We start from the raw sequence: 6,050 nt of genomic DNA, 5'->3' as shown, positions 1-6,050 counted from the left end.
ACCCAGCTGACATGGTGTGTTGCTCTGTAGCCCGGCCCTACGCGACACTGTAGCTCCTGTCTGGCTCTTTTCAGGATCAGTTGCTCTGGGGAAGCCAGCTGCCATGTAGTGAGGACACTCAGTATCCCTGCGGGGAGGGACCAAGGCCTCCTCGCAACCAGCAGCATAATTTGCTGGTCAGGTGAGGGAACCATCTTGGAGGCTGATCCTCCATTTAAGGCCAGGTGACAGGCGACAGCTTTTGGCTAGCCACTCCCAAATTCCTGTCAGAAAAGACAGCACTTCAATCTGCCATGTTTGGGTTACTTTTCAACCCTAATCATCCTAAAGGAAGATTATTTCCAACATAGAATTCTCTACCTGTCCAAGTCCTACACCCATCAATCAAGCAACGGAACAAAGACATTTCATGTGTGTCAGATTTTTCAGGCATCCCCTGTCCCTTTTCTCAGGAAGTTACTAGAAAAAATGCTCTACCAAGATAAGGGAGTAAACCATGAAACAGGAAGGTAGGGGGCCCAGGAGACAAGAGTTCCTAGTCAGAAGGCTCAGGTGTAGTCAGAACACTTGTTGAGTCTAAAGATTAAAACCAATGTTTTCAGGGATGGCTGGGTGGTTCAGTTGGTTAAACATCTGACTTCAGCTCAGGTCATGGTCTTGCGGTTCGTGAGTTCGAGCCCTGTGTTAGATTCTGTGACTCCCTCGTTCTCTGCCCCTCCCCCACTCACACTCTGTGTCTGTCTTTCAAAACTAAATAAACATTAACAAAAAAACAAAAAAATTTTTCAGTAGTTATTGTTTCTTAAAAGTGTCATATAGGGGCACCTGCGTGGCTCAGTCGGTTGAGCCTCCGACTTCGGCTCAGGTCAGATCTCACGTTCCTGGGTTCGAGCCCCGTGTCGGGCTCTGTGCTGACAGCTAGCTCAGAGCCTGGAGCCTGTTTCAGATTCTGTGTCTCCCTCTCTCTCTGACCCTCCCCCTCTCATGCTCTGTCTCTTCTGTATCAAAAAAATAAAGCATTAAAAAAATAAATAAAAGTGTTACATACTTTCTGGTATAAACCATAATGAAGAAATGCATATTAGGTATATTAATATTTCCTGTTACTAAATATTCCATTAAACATAATCACGAGTTGAAAACTATAGAAAGCTGATGAAGGAAATTGAAGAAGACACAAAAAATGGAAAAATATTCCATGCTCCTGGATAGGAAGAACAAATATTGTTAAAATGTCAATACTACCCAAAGCAGTCTACATATTCAATGCAATCCTTATCAAAATAACACCAGCATTCTTCACAAAGCTAGAACAAGCAATCCTAAAATTAAAAAAAAAATTTTAACATTTATTTATTTTTGAGAGACAGAGAGACAGAGCATAAGCAGGGGAGGGGCAGAGAGAGAGGGAGACACAGAATCTGAAGCAGGCTCCAGGCTCTGAGCTATCAGTACAGAGCCCGACACGGAGCTCGAACCCACAAACTGAGAGATCATGACCTGAACCAAAGTTGGCCACTCAATCGACTGAGCCACCCAGGCGCCCCAGCAATCCTAAAATTTGTGTGGAACCAGAAAAGACCCCGAATAGCCAAAGCAATCTTGAAAAAGAAAACCAAAGCTGGAGGCATCACAATCCCAGACTTCAAGCTGCAATACAAAGTCGTGATCATCAAGACAGGATGGTTCTGCCACAAAAACAGACACACAAGTCAGTGGAACAGAACGGAGAACCCAGACCTGGATCCGCAAATGTATGGCCAACTCATCTCTGACAAAGCAGGAAAGGATATCCAAAGGAACAAACAGTCTCTTCAGCAAGTGGTGCTGGGAAAACTGGACAGCGACACGCAGAAAAACGAACCTGGACCACTTTCTTACAGCACATACACACAAATACACTCAAAACGATGAAAGACCTAAACGTGAGACAGGAAGCCATCAACATCCTCAAGGAGAAAGCAGGCAAGAACCTCTTTGACCTTGGCTGCAGCACCTTCTTACTTAACAGGTCTCCAGAGGCAAGGGGAACAAAAGCAAAAAATGAACAAAAGTTCATTGAGTCCCCCAATAGGGACCTCATCAAAATAAAAAAACTTCTGCACGGTGAAGGAAACAATCAGCAAAACGAAAAGGCAGCTGATGAAATGGGAGAAGATATTTGCAAACGACATATCAGATAAAGGGCCACTATCCAAAATCTATAAAGAACTAATCAAACTCAACACCCAAAAAACAATCCAGTGAGTAAATGGGCTAAAGACATGGACAGACACTTCTCCAAAGAGGACATCCAGATGGCCAACCGACACATGAAAAAATGGTCAACATCACTCATCATCAGTGAAATACAAATCAAAACCACAATGAGATACCACATCACTCCTGTCAGAATGGATAAAATTAACAACTCAGGCAACGACAGATGCTGGTGAGGATATGGACAAAGAGGAACACTTTCGGATTGCTTGTGGGAATGCAAACAGTATGGAGTTTCCTGAAAAAATTAAAAATAGAATTACCCTATGACCCAGCAATTGCACTACTAGGTATTTATTTAAGGGATACAGGTGTGCTGTTTCAAAGGGGCACACGCACCCCGATGTTTATAGCATTATTACTACCAGTAATAGCCAGAGTATAGAAAGAGCCCAAATGTTCATCGATGGATGAATGGATAAAGAAGACGTGGTATGTATACACAATAGAGTATTAGCCATCACAAAGAATGAAATCTTGCCATTTGCAACTACATGGATAGAACTAGAAGGTATAATGCTAAACAAAATTAATCGGTCAGAAAAAGACAAATACCATATAACTTCACTCATATGAGGACTCTAAGATACAAAAAGATGAACATAAGGGAAGCAAAAATAATATAAAAACAGGAAGGGGGACAAAACATAAGAAACTTAAATATGGAGAACAAACAGAGGATTGCTGGAGGGGTGGGGGTGATGGCCTAAATGGGTAAGGGGCATTAAGGAATCTCTCTTGAAATCATTGTAGCACTATATGCTAACTTGGATATAAATAAAATTAATATAAAAAATAAAACAACAGCAAAACATGATCATGAGTGAATTATAAATTATAATGGGGTAGATTCTAAGATCTCATAGCAAAAAAACTGGTTAGCATTCTGCCAGACCCTCATGAAATGTATGGAGTCCAAAGATTTTAAAAAGAGCTTTCAAGATTTGGTAAAAAGTTCAGGGCTAAACTGGTGATGAGTTTATTAAAAATTAAGCAAATGTGAGGGGCGCCCGGGTGTGACAAGCCCTGGACAGGACCCCCCCCCCCCCGGGTGGCTCAGCCAGCTAAGTGTCCAACTCTTGATTTCAGCTCAGGACATGATCTCTCGATTCATGAGTTCGAGCCCCGCATAAGGCTCTGTGCTGACAGTGTGGAGCCTGTGTGGGATTCTCTCTCTCCCTCTCTCTCTGCTCCTTCCCTGCTCACGTGCATGTGCGTGCGCGTACGCACACTCTCTCTCTCTCTCTAAATAAACTTAAAAAAAAAAGCCTTAAGCACATGTGAAAGACCTCCAGGGTAAACAAGAAGGTGGGCAGGAGAGGACGCTGGCCTCCTGTCCCAGCCGAGAGCCATGTTTGTGGAGCTATAATGGCAGCAACACTGAATGTGGCCTCGACCAAGAGGATCATTTAGTTGTTGAGAGTGTGGTTGGGGCAGGGGCGGAAAGAGCTAGATCCTCAGCTTCCCTCGTGGAAAGTCAACAGATTATGACTGAAACTGACACGCTGAAAAGTGGTAACACAAAATGGTCCAGATGCGAAGGCAAAGACCAGAAGCATGGGCTGAAGAGGTACACACGGCAGCCTCTGTGAGAAGCAAAATGGCTGAGGTGGGCGCTATGTTCCTTCAATATGATCCGCTCGCGACCACTGGGATCCTTAAACTGGAGCAGAGCTGGTTTTGATAAACTTCAAAGCTATGGGGCGCCTGGCCAGCTCAGTCAGTGGAGCATGTGACTCTCGATGTTAGGGTCACATGTTCAAGGCCCATGTTGGGCATAGAGCTTACTGAAAACAACACAGCAAATCCCAGAAAGCTCTATCCACCACGCCAGAGGGGCCTGTTCATGGCCCTCTCCAGGATTTCTGGGGCCTCAGGGTTCAGGCCATGTCTGCACCAAACACCCCACTTCTGCTTTGGGTGTCTACATCACATCCACTTAGATGGGGGGCCCACTGCTCATCCTTAATATACACCTCTTTAGTAAAGAGGCTTTACTAAACTTTTGGGTAAGTGGAGGGATTTACACCGTGGACAACTTCAACGTCCAGTCGGGCTCGTTGTTTCCCTGATGGCCTCTCTTTCTACACCTCGGGGCCTCCTCACCTCTTTCTCCGCCCTGACGGACCTTACCTACCCAGCCAACACCACATGACCTACACTTCCTAACGAAGCCTGTCACGGGTTAAGGGCTATGAATGCTCTCATTTTACACAGGGTAAGCAAGTCAGGATCTGAGGGTGGCTCAAAGCCACAGAGCCAGTGGGAGGCAGAGCTGAGATTCAAACCCAGGTCCAGAGCCCCTGCGGGCAGTACCCCTCAGGTTACCTTCAGGACAGACCTTCCTGCAGTCTGGGAAGATGGGCTGGGGCAGAACACAGCCTGAGAACAGAGGCCCGGTGAGGTCCCTGCTGGGGCCGGAGGGTGCTTGAGCTGAGCCGCAGAGGCAGGCGGGGAAGGCAGAGTGGGGCGGCTCTTTCAGAAGGCCAGGTGCCTGGTTCCCCCCACCGTGTGCTTACTAGGCGTGTGGCCTTGGGCGGCGAGTAGCACCTTACTCATGGGCAGCTGTTAAGGTTTAAGGAACGAAGACCTGTGTTGGGTTAGGACTTTGTAATTAGCCGCCGCACCTGCCTTGCAGCCCATACGTGTTGGGACTCCACCTGGCCTCCCTGGGAGCGGGGAGACCTGGGGTAACAATGCCCATCATCAAGCCTGGGTTTAAGATGGTCCTAGGGCTGGGGGAAGGGTGGGTAGAATAGCAGAGTTAGCCTGTGATCAGATGTTAGATGTTCCGGATGCAGTGAGGGCGTGGGCTTGGGGTGCATGGAGCCCAGAGCAGGCAAGTGACCTGAATGGGGCCGCTCAGGGGGTTGTCTGTGCGGCTGGAGGCTTGCTTCCCACCCCCACGATGCCTGCAGTTCCAGCCCCCTATATCATCAGGTCTAGGGTAGCTGCCCAGGGCAGGTGCAGGACACAGGAAGTGTTCCAGCACCCCTCCTCCCTGCCAAGTCCCCTTCCAGGTCACCCTATCCTCTGGCAGTGCCTCTGTCCAGGGTGGAGAAAGTGGCTGCTGAGGTCAGCTTTTCCAAGGAGCAGGGTTCTTTCCTGTAGACCCCAAGAGGGGTGGGGTGGGGTGGGAGGCAGGAGGCCCCCTCCCCAAACCTGCACCGTGTTGTGGCTTCTCTCAAACCAGCAGAGCATCAGTGCTGGTCATCGGGAAGGGTGAGGTGCCTGGGGCAGAGGACGGAGGTTCAGCACCTTGGAGAGGGGACAGCCCTGCGCCCACAGGTGCCGGTAGAGCCACCCACACTGCTTTCTCAAGCTCTCAACACGGGGGCACTTCTGGGAACTGACCAGAGCACACTCTCAGTTGGCAGGCAGGATCTGAACCTGAGTCTGAATCCTGAGCCACGTCAGGGCGCCTGATGCGCTTACATGGGCCCAAGTCCTGGACCCCGAGCACGAAACACCCAGCTGCCTGGAGTCACCTGCAGCATCCTCCCGACCCCCCGGATGGCACCTGTGAGTCACGCAAGTTCTTCGGAGGCAAGAAAGCCTCTGAGCGGCCCCGCCACAATCTTGTCAACCCCTTGATGGTCCGTCACCTCTGTCCTTATGGAGCTCAGTGAAGACACTAAGCAGTGTCTCGGGACAGATGTGGGCCCAGTTTGATAACTGCTGTGTCCCTTGGTGCCTGAGGTCGAGGGCCAGTCCAAGGTTACACAGGGAGGGCATGTGGCAGACACCGAGAGGCTGGACACCGGGGCCAGCTCAAGATCTGGGGACACATG

The sequence above is a fragment of the Suricata suricatta genome, chromosome 8, assembly GCF_006229205.1.
Source record: "Suricata suricatta isolate VVHF042 chromosome 8, meerkat_22Aug2017_6uvM2_HiC, whole genome shotgun sequence".
Taxonomy (NCBI): domain Eukaryota; kingdom Metazoa; phylum Chordata; class Mammalia; order Carnivora; family Herpestidae; genus Suricata; species Suricata suricatta.
Note: the sequence above shows the minus strand (reverse complement) of the source record.